The following is an 11748-nucleotide window of genomic DNA, read 5'->3' on the forward strand; positions in this document are numbered from 1 at the left end:
AAACAAAAACTGACGGCTGCACAGAGGCCGACGACCGTCCTGCTGCAGCGGCAGTTCTAGTATTCTCCAGAACGTCCAGACGGCCAGTCCGCCCCTGTAAATCTTTATATTAGTGGTGGGCCGTTTTTTTTTTAAGATTTTAACAAAAATATTCCTTTCCTATTTGTAAGGTTTCTTAACCCTCTCATGTTAAAAGAAATTAGAGATGTGACATGAAAAGATAAACAAATGTCTGATATAAAAGTAGATACAACAGATACTTGCAATGTTTCCTTTAAAATTGTGTATGGAGTCAGCTCAAATCTGATGTCTCTGTAAAGAATTTTTATATTTTCATAATTTTATGTGATTTTTCTTTTAAAGATTTTAATCGTGCTCAAACATATTTTCTCTGATTTATTTTCGCTCGAGTGTATTTATTTTCATAAAGAATTTCCTCTTTTTCAGCATTGAATCATGGACGACAGTAAAATGTGTAAAGAGCATCAAATCACGGTCAACATAATGTGTTCAGATATTCAGACTGAAGAGGGTTTTCAGTATGTGATTCCATCTGATATACTGAATTGCATGAAAAATCTAAAATGTGAGCAGAGATGGTATTCAGAGGTGAGTGTGTTTCTGTCCTCAAAATATTCCTTTTCTCTCTCTCTCACACACATACACACACACGCACGCACACACACACACACACACACACACACACACACACACACACACACACACACACACACACACACACACACACACACACACACACACATGTTGGGTTTACATGTTTTATGGGGACATTCCATAGGCGTAATGGTTTTTATACTGTACAAACCGTACTTTCTATCGCCCTACACCTACCCTACACCTAAACCTAGCCCTCACAGGAGATTGTGCACACTTTTACTTCCTCAAAAAAACTCATTGTGCATGATTTATAAGCCTGTTTCCTCATGGGGACCTGAGAAATTCAGATTCAGATTCAGATTCAGAATATTTATTGTCATTGAACTTACATCCAACGAAATTATGTATTCCAACATATCAAGACACTGTAATTAAGCAAACCAAAAAGACAACAAAAACAAGACAATAATAATAATAAATAAATTGCACCGTGCTAAGTGAATGAAGTATTCGAAATCATCCCATGTAGTGGTTCTTCTTATACGTCAAGAGTGTTTTTTAAGTTCGGTGTTCAGTATTGTTATGGCTTTGGGATAAAAACTGTTCATGAATCTTGAAGTGCGGGTCTTGATAGATCTGTAACGTTTCCCAGATGGCAGCCGTTCGAATAAGTGGTGTGCAGGGTGATATGGGTCCTTCAGGATATTGTGTATTTTCTGCAGGCAACGAGAGGTAAAGCTGTTGTTTTGCGATGATGTTCTGTGCAGTCTTAATAACTCTCTGCAAAGCCTTTTTATCAGCTGCAGTGCTGCTTCCATACCATACCAGCATACCATGTGTAAGGATACTCTCAATAGTGCAGCTGTAGAATGACACTAGGAGCCGTTGTGGTAGGTTTACCTTCCTGAGTATTCTTAGGAAGTATAGCCGCTTCTGTGCCTTCTTGACCAGTGCTGTGATATTTTTCGTCCATGAGAGATCCTCTGAGATGTGTGTGCCCAGAAATTTAAAACAGGACACTCTCTCCACCATCTCCTCATTGATGTACAAGAGTGTATGCACGTCCTGGTTTCTCCTGAAGTCAATAATGAGTTCTTTTGTTTTCTTGATATTCAGGGCCAGATTGTTCTCCGTACACCACACCATCAGCCTATTTATCTCTTCTCTGTAGGCAGACTCATTACCTCCAGTGATCAGCCCCACCACAGTTGTATCATCTGCGAATTTGATAATGATGTTAGTGTTATACGATGGTATACAATCGTGTGTATACAGAGAATAAAGAAATGGGCTTAGCACACATCCTTGAGGAACTCCTGTGCTAATTGTCAGAGTTGAAGAATTATGTGGACCCATTCTCACGGACTGCGGTCGCTCTGTCAGAAAGTCTTTGATCCACAGGCAGATGTTATGCTGGATGCCAAGATCAGACATCTTGGTGAACAATCTGTTTGGTAGAACAGTATTAAAAGCAGAACTGAAGTCCAAGAACAGCAGCCGGGCATATGATCCTTGGTGTTCTAGATGACCAAGTGCAGTGTGGAGGGCAGCAGAGATAGCATCATCTGTTGACCTGTTGGCCCTGTATGCATACTGGTTAGGGTCCAAGGTGGGTGGCAGATCAGCCTTGATGCGATGCAGAACCAATCTTTCCAGGGATTTCATGATTACAGGTGTCAGTGCAATGGGTCTGTAATCATTAAGTGATGTTATAGCAGCCTGCTTTGGCACTGGCACTATTTTAGACGTCTTCAGGCAAGTTGGAACAGTGCACTTCAACAGAGAAAGGTTGAATATTTGTAAATACCTCACCCAACTCTGCAGCACAGTCTCTGAGGACGCACCCCGGGATGCCATCTGGACCAGCTGCTTTCCGTGTATTTATTTTGCGCAAGGTTCTTATCACCTCAGCATGCTGAATGACAAATGTCTGACTGTTTGCAACAGAAGCTTGGCTGATAGTAGTCCCAGATCTCTTCATTTCAAAATGGCTGAAGAACTGGTTAAGCTCCTCTGCCTCTGTAGCGCTGCTGTTGGTTAGGCTACTACTGTTGTTCTGTCCAGTGATGTGACGAATCTCCTGCCATGCCCGACGGGGGTCCGAGTTGTTGAAATGATTCTCAATTTTCTGCTTGTAGGCTACTTTTGCATCTCTGATGCCCTTTTTTAGGTTCATCCTGGCTGTGCTGTACTGCTGCATGTCACCAGACCAGAAAGCAAGGTTACGAGGTTTCAGCAGGAGTTTTACGTTCTTGGTCATCCATGATTTTTTGTTAGGAAAAACATGAAACCGTTTCATGATAGTTACATTGTCTATGCAGCATTTAATATAAAATAGCACAGAAGATGTATAGGTGTCAATGTTATCATCAAGAAATACAGTCCAGTCAGTGCTGCTGAAACAATCTTGGAACTTCTCAGATGACCCTTCTGGCCATGTTTGTATCATTTTAACAGATGGTTTGACCCTATTTATAAGGGATTTGTATGCTGGAGTCAAAAACAGTGAAATGTGGTCAGACAGTCCTAGATGAGGGAGAGGTGTTGCCTTATATCCATGCTTGATGTTACTGTAGACATGGTCAAGTATATTTTTTCCTCTTGTTGGACACTTGACATGTTGATGAAATTTTGGGAGGACAGTCTTTAAGTTTGCTTTGTTGAAATCACCAGCTATTATAAAAACTCCGTCTGGATGAGCCTGTTGTTGTTTACTAATGGCAGTTAGCAAGTAGCTTGAAGCTGTTGTGATATTAGCATCCGGGGGAATATAGACAGCAGTAATAACAATAACTGTAAATTCTCGCGGTAAATAGAAAGGGCGACATCTTACTGATAAATATTCCACGTCCGGGGAGCAGTAGGTGTCAGTGATTACAGCGTTCGTGCACCAACTGTTATTAGTGTAAACACATAGCCCCCCTCCTCTGCTCTTACTGGAGTCCGCGGTCCTGTCAGCCCGGTGTGCTACGCGGCCTGTTAGCCGAATAGCTTCTTCTGGAATGGATGGGTTTAGCCAAGTCTCCGTAATTACTAAAACACAACAGTCCTGGATGGTTTTCTGTGTGGATGTAATAAGTTCCAGCTCTTCGATTTTGTTGGTGAGTGATCTTGTATTTGTAACGAAGAGGCTCGGCAGTGGAGGCTTGTGTGGGTTCCTGCCTAGCCTGGTTCGTATTCCAGCTCTGCAGCCTCGCTTCTGTTTCCTCTCTCTTCGCCGCCTTCGTTGCTTCCCGGCTGGGAGAGTGATCCACGGAGACCCCGGCGGTCTAACAAGCTCCAGTGGTATGTTGTGTATAGAATCTTCCTGATTGAGAATACAGTCTCCAGGCATAAGACCAATGACGATCAATTCGTGACGACTGTATTTCTGTGCATATACTTGTGCATACGTGACCCTCAGTGAAACATAAACTACCAATAAACTATACAAGAAAAGCTGATACGTGGTGTGCTGAGCCGCTGCGTGTGCACGCGCCGCCGCCATCTTAGATCTCAGACATCTTAGAAATGTCCCCACAAGGTCAAAATCTACTGGTATTACTATCCTTGTGGGGACATTTGGTCCCCATAACGTGATGAATACCAGGCACACACACACACACACACACACATGATCTGTTGGTGTTTTATTTATTCAGGACTGGACTCTGATAGCAGATCCATCAGATCCTCAAACATGGACTGATTCTGTTATCTCTGCCTCGTCTGATCGTCTCGTCTTGTCTCACTGTGTGGATGTGATTCATGAGAGAATCTGTCATTCTGCTGATGGAGTAAATCAATCTCTCTCAACATTCATCTGTTTAATATTCTTTTTAAATAATAAATGCTGCTCTATTGATTATTTTGTTCATTTCAGACTCCAATCAGTGGAGACAGGGCATTCAGAGGTGAGAGAAACACTGATTGAGATCAAACTCTGTGTTGAACTGAATCTTCAAGTGAATGATGATGATTGTGAATGTGTTTTTCAGAGAGGAATGAACCTGCAGGGATTCCAAACTTAGGTGAGTTTCAACTGATTATTCACCAATAACACACTGCAGTCTTTCTCTCATATTAGCTCATATTTGTGATCTTTGTGTTTTATTAAAGATGATCAGAATGAAGTGACTCCAGATGTCCAACATTCAGGTAGAACATTAAGAACGTGTCATCTGTGAGTTTGCTTGCTGCTGTTGTTTTGATCATGTTCATATATCAGCTGATTTTATTGCTTCATTTCAATGTTTAAGTTGATTGTCTGGTTTTATTTTCTATCACTTGTATAGGTCAGTTCTGGTGGCTTTTAGCTTTACTCTTCACTCCTGTTCTCATAATCTTCATCTGTTTTAGTAAAATGATTTCCAGGTGAGTCCAGATTGATCTTAAAGTATCACTTCAGTTGTTAAATCTCTCTCTATATTTGATCATGAATCACGTTTCTCATCATCTTCAGACGACTAAATCTGTGGAATCAGTCTGAAATATACTCACACACGTGTGATCATATGTAATAATCAGATTCTCTGTTGTCAGATGTCTTCAGAGATGTCATTGTGGCGATGATGATTCAGAAAACAGGTGAGTGATTTCTGTGGATGAACAACCCTAAGATCATGGGTTTGACTCCCACAGAATGAATGAATGAATGAATGAATCAGATGAGATCTTTGAATGCAGTGAGAGTCTTTAGGTTGAATGAATAAATGTAATGGAGTGAATCTCTTGAACACTGAAGAGATGAAGCAGGCGGATGATGTTTTAACCTTCACACAGATCTGATGAGGTTCAATCTTCATCTGCTGAAACTGAATGTGTTTCTCTCAGGGATCCTGAAGCTGATGTCCAAGAGGAGCTCAGATCTGATGCTCCTGATTCACTGAATCAATCTGAACAATTCAATGTCTTTTTCCTTTTGACTCCGGCCGTAAACACATGATGAAGGGAGTTTGTGTTCATCCTGATCTTCTCAACTCTCATTTATTCTCATTCATCTGCATCTGTCTGTTGTATTAATGCTGTTCAATCTTATACAGACGTCATCTAAAGCCTGCTGTGTTTCTGCTGAATTCTGTCTCTAGAAATCAAATCTCTGTTTTAATGATGGATTCATCCTCAGATCTTCATCAGCTGTTGTTTATGGACAGATTCACTGAAACACTTTCATCTGTTTTAACCTTCATTATCACTGCATTAACTCGCTGCCTTGAAGCTGAATATTGACTGAATTCATTATTGTTCCTCATAGAACTGTTTATTATTCATTTTCTTTCTCTTTGTACAAAAACATATTGAGCCTGTCTATTCAACTATATTCAATATTCAACCCAAGGTTATCATAGTTTTGCTTTTTAAATTTATTTATTTATTTATTTATTTATTTTTTGTGTCTGTTTGAATCTCGATACTTTAACGATTACTCTGCTCTAGTATATTGGTTTGTTTGCTTGTGTTACGTAATAATAAAAATAATAATAATCATAATCATTATTTTGCCTAAAACATATGCAGTAGTCTAGATTTAATGCAGGTGCTGTTCTGGGGTCCATTCTTCGTACCTCGCTTACTACATCCAAGATCAAATGACACATCCAAGATCAAATCATCGCGCTAACTATGAGCTCGCTATTCCGGTTCTCCGAACGCACCTGTTGTTGATGATTAGTATAGCTGGATGAAGTTATTTGAGATCAAATGGGCTTAAAAGGGGCTACGTATCGATAGTAGAAACATTGATCGGCAACTCTGTGATTGGTCGATGAAAATGTCGAAGGAGCGCGCTCAGTATTTTTCTGCAGCAGAGCAAGAACTCTTGATTGAGGGATTTCAGGAGTTTCAGAGTTTAATTAAAACGCAAGGGAATACTGCAAAGGCTGGAAAAGCAAGGAGAGAGGGCTGGCAAAAAGTAGTGAACAAATTAAATGAGTTAATGCTGCATGTTACATGTTTTTTCCTTGATATGTTATTTTATTTATTTTTATTTATTTATTTTTTTTAAAGTGTTTATTCAATATATATATATATATTTTTTTTTTCTTTTCCCACGTGAGTTAGTCCGCGTCAGTTGTGCTATTTAACCAATCAGATGTGACTTCGGCATTTCAACCAATCATAACCCGCCAGGAGCGCAGCCTAAATCCTGTTTACATGAGATAAACCTGCTCCAGAGCAGGTTTAAGCTTACGGACCTGTTGCTATGACAGCAAGTCCAGGATGAGCTTCGAAGAACCGAGCGATCCAAGATCACGCCAAATCATCAACAATCAAATCCAGCTAACTTAGTTAGCGAGGTACGAAGAACGGACCCCAGGACACAGTCTTTATTTTTCCGCCATGATTATTTATTTTTGATCATTATTATTTTTTTCAGTTAGTTTTTCAATAAAAGTTGTTAGTTTAATTTTGTTTTAGTTTTCATTTATTTTGACATTTTTATTTCAGTTTATGAAATATGTTTTCTGATCAACCGTTTTCGTTTTAGTTTACGAAACTGACCTTGATTCAATCCATACTGCTCACTTTTCTGTACACTTTAAAAAAAATATTTCATTAGTCATTGAGTTAAACATCACTGGACTGGTTACGCTTCATTGTGGAGCCCTGTTCAGGATATTAATGCTGCCATTTCTTCATTTACTCATGTACATGTCCCACTTCCAGCTTTATTCAGCTGTAAAGAGCCAAATGCCTTTTCAATGCCAAAGAAAACAGTGACAGTGACACATAGTAAAACTGGAAGTGTTTGTACTTTGAACTGTATAACTGTGTACAGAATTGTTTACAGTTTGGTGTAGGAAAAACAATTCTTGTTTTGTCTTTTTTTATATGGTTTATTACAAAATTACCACTGTTTTGTTCAAAATGATACAAAATATTTTTGGCTTTAAGACATTAAAGATCTTGGTTTTACCTTTTGTTCATTGTCTTGCATATTCAAAAAATAAATAAATCTCCATCTTGAAAATGTCTTTAAGTTTATCTGGGACCAGTTTGATTTCTTCTCTTTCAGTCATCGTGGGTTAAAGAGCAGCTGTTAAATAGGACTATTTGATTAAAATATGATTAGATCAATGTGACAGTCAACTACAGCAATTATTGTCTCATTAAGTTGGCTTCTTCTTCTTCTTCTTCTTCTTCTTCTTCTTATTTTTCTGACTGCAAAATTTTTCTATCTATCTATCTATCTATCTATCTATCTATCTATCTATCTATCTATCTATCTATCTTCAAACCTTATCTATCTATCTATCTATCTATCTATCTATCTATCTATCTATCTATCTATCTATCTATCTATCTATCTTCAAACCTTATCTATCTATCTATCTATCTATCTATCTATCTATCTATCTATCTATCTATCTATCTTCGAACCTTATCTATCTATCTATCTATCTATCTTCGAACTTTATCTATCTATCTATCTATCTATCTATCTTCAAACCTTATCTATCTATCTATCTGTCACGCGGGTGTGCAGGACGAGACGAGACGATAGACGAGATTAACAATCAACAGTAAATTTAATAGAATTCTCCAAGATGAACAAGGCAGGAACAGGCAGGAACACTGAGGGCTTTCACACACATCCAGATAACGTTAAAGACCGACAAAAGACTAAACTCAAAGACAGACTTATAAAGGGTAACTCATTATCAAACACAGGTGACACAGATGACTAATAATTACAAGGACAGGTGCAACAGATGACGGTGACGAGGGCTAAACCAAATGACAACAGAATGGCAGGGGAAGACAATGGGTGAGACCAATGACAGACAGGGTTGTGACATCACGCCCCCCTCCGGAAAGGCGCGTCCTCGCGCCGTGGAAGAAACGAGAGGGTGGAAAAAACAGAGTACATAAGGGAGGAGGCTTGGGCGGAGGACGGTACCCCTGGAGGGGGACAACAAACAAAGTCATGAGAGTCCAGGGGGGCGACGAAGGTGGGAGGAGCCAGGGAGGAAACAGGAGGGACCTGAAGCAGGAGGAACTGACCCAGACCACAGCCATGATGACGGCCCACTGTGGAGCCGACGGAGGGAGGAACCATGGTGGAGGAAGGCGTGCCGACTCCATGGGGCCGACCGACAGAGGCGGAGCAGATGGCGGAGGAGCCCGAGGCGGAGACGGAGAGCCGATGATCCGGGGTGACGCCGAGGATCCGGAGGGCCAAGGTGGAACAGGCTCTGGCGCCCGAGGCGGAGGCGGAGTCCCGGAGATCCGCGGCGGAGCCGGAGCGACAGAGGATGGAGGCTGTGCCCGCAGGAAGGAGGAGTCCCAAGGAGCCGGTGGGACGGCGCGACGAGGCACAGCCGGAGGAGCAGAGTCCTGAGGAGCCGATAGGGTGACGACTGACCAGGGCGGAGCCGGAAAGACGATGGAGCCCGGAGGAGCTGGTGGATCGACGGGCGACGGTGGAGAGGAGGGCGTCGAGAGCCGTGGTGGAACCGCGGGGTCGAAGGGCCGAGGCGGAGTCCAGGACTCGGAGGCTGGAGGCGGAGCTGAGGAATCCTCCAGCCGAGACGCCGATGGAAGCTGGCAGTCCCGCGGCGAGCCCACTGCACAGGTGGATGACTGAGGGTGAGCAGGGGGACTGACAGGTGATAGCGGAGATTCAGGAAGGCTGGGCGAAATCAGCGATGACTCTGGACGACTGGACGGAACCAGCGGAGATTCAGGATGGCTGGACGGGACCAGCGGAGACTCAGGATGGCTGGACGGGACCAGCGGAGACTCAGGCATAGGCAGAAGAGGGCGGGTGGGTGGGAAGTTCAGGCAGGTCAGTGGTTCTGTGGAAAAGTCTATTAAGTCCCCAGAGTGTTGCTCATTCTCACCCCCAGTGGTGGTGCAGTGGGCAGGGCTCTCTGTAGCCCTCTCTTGCTCCACGTCGTACTCCACCGTCGCGGATGTAGCAGTCGGCTCTCGCACCTGGTCCGATGGGTCCGGCTCTGGCTCTGTCGCTCTCGGCTCGGGCTCTCCATCGTCGGTGGGCTCGGGCTGCAACTCCGCTTGTCGGGGTGATGTTGGGCTGGGTTCTGGGTCTGGAGTGGGGCTGGTGTCATCCCTCGCGGTCAACGAAGCTCTGCTGGACACCAGCACCCACTCGATGTAGTCGGCGAGGCTCTCTCGAGGACCCTCCCCGGACAGCTGCCTCTGGATGTTATCATTAAGTCCCACGCGGTAGAACGTGCATAGGCAACTGTCCGGGTAGTGCGTAAATGGGGCGAGGAATATAAAGTCTCTGGTGTGGTCCTCGAGAGAGTGGTTCCCCTGCTTCAGGAGGAGGATGAGGATGGCGGGATCATTCATGACGGGGGAAAAAAATAAAAAATAAACTAAACACTGATACAAAAAAAACGGAAAATAAACGCAGGGGAAGACGCCGTGAATTTTTTTTGGGTCGGTCTTTCTGTCACGCGGGTGTGCAGGACGAGACGAGACGATAGACGAGATTAACAATCAACAGTAAATTTAATAGAATTCTCCAAGATGAACAAGGCAGGAACAGGCAGGAACACTGAGGGCTTTCACACACATCCAGATAACGTTAAAGACCGACAAAAGACTAAACTCAAAGACAGACTTATAAAGGGTAACTCATTATCAAACACAGGTGACACAGATGACTAATAATTACAAGGACAGGTGCAACAGATGACGGTGACGAGGGCTAAACCAAATGACAACAGAATGGCAGGGGAAGACAATGGGTGAGACCAATGACAGACAGGGTTGTGACACTATCTATCTATCTATCTTCGAACCTTATCTATCTATCTATCTATCTATCTATCTTCGAACCTTATCTATCTATCTATCTATCTATCTATCTATCTATCTATCTATCTATCTATCTATCTATCTATCTTCGAACTTTATCTATCTATCTATCTATCTATCTATCTATCTATCTATCTATCTATCTATCTATCTATCTATCTATCTTCAAACCTTATCTATCTATCTATCTATCTATCTATCTATCTATCTATCTATCTATCTATCTATCTATCTATCTATCTATCTATCTATCTATCTATCTATCTTCGAACCTTATCTATCTATCTATCTATCTATCTATCTATCTATCTTCAAACCTTATCTATCTATCTATCTATCTATCTATCTATCTTCGAACCTTATCTATCTATCTATCTATCTATCTATCTATCTATCTATCTATCTATCTATCTATCTATCTTCAAACCTTATCTATCTATCTATCTATCTATCTATCTATCTATCTATCTATCTATCTATCTATCTATCTATCTATCTATCTATCTTCGAAACTTATCTATCTATCTATCTATCTATCTATCTATCTATCTTCGAACTTTATCTATCTATCTATCTATCTATCTATCTATCTATCTATCTATCTATCTATCTATCTATCTATCTATCTTCGAACCTTATCTATCTATCTATCTATCTATCTATCTATCTATCTATCTATCTATCTATCTATCTATCTATCTATCTATCTATCTATCTATCTTCAAACCTTATCTATCTATCTATCTATCTATCTATCTATCTATCTATCTATCTTCGAACCTTATCTATCTATCTATCTATCTATCTATCTTCGAACTTTATCTATCTATCTATCTATCTATCTATCTATCTATCTATCTATCTATCTATCTATCTATCTATCTATCTATCTATCTATCTATCTATCTATCTTCAAACCTTATCTATCTATCTATCTATCTATCTATCTATCTATCTATCTATCTATCTATCTATCTATCTATCTATCTATCTATCTATCTATCTATCTATCTTCGAACCTTATCTATCTATCTATCTATCTATCTATCTATCTATCTATCTATCTATCTATCTATCTATCTATCTATCTATCTTCGAACCTTATCTATCTATCTATCTATCTATCTATCTATCTATCTATCTTCGAACTTTATCTATCTATCTATCTATCTATCTATCTATCTATCTATCTATCTATCTATCTATCTATCTATCTATCTATCTATCTTCGAACCTTATCTATCTATCTATCTATCTATCTATCTATCTTCGAACTTTATCTATCTATCTATCTATCTATCTATCTATCTATCTATCTATCTATCTATCTATCTATCTATCTATCTATCTATCTTCGAACCT

Source organism: Garra rufa, chromosome 1 (genome assembly GCF_049309525.1).
Source record: "Garra rufa chromosome 1, GarRuf1.0, whole genome shotgun sequence".
In the NCBI taxonomy this organism is placed as follows: domain Eukaryota; kingdom Metazoa; phylum Chordata; class Actinopteri; order Cypriniformes; family Cyprinidae; genus Garra; species Garra rufa.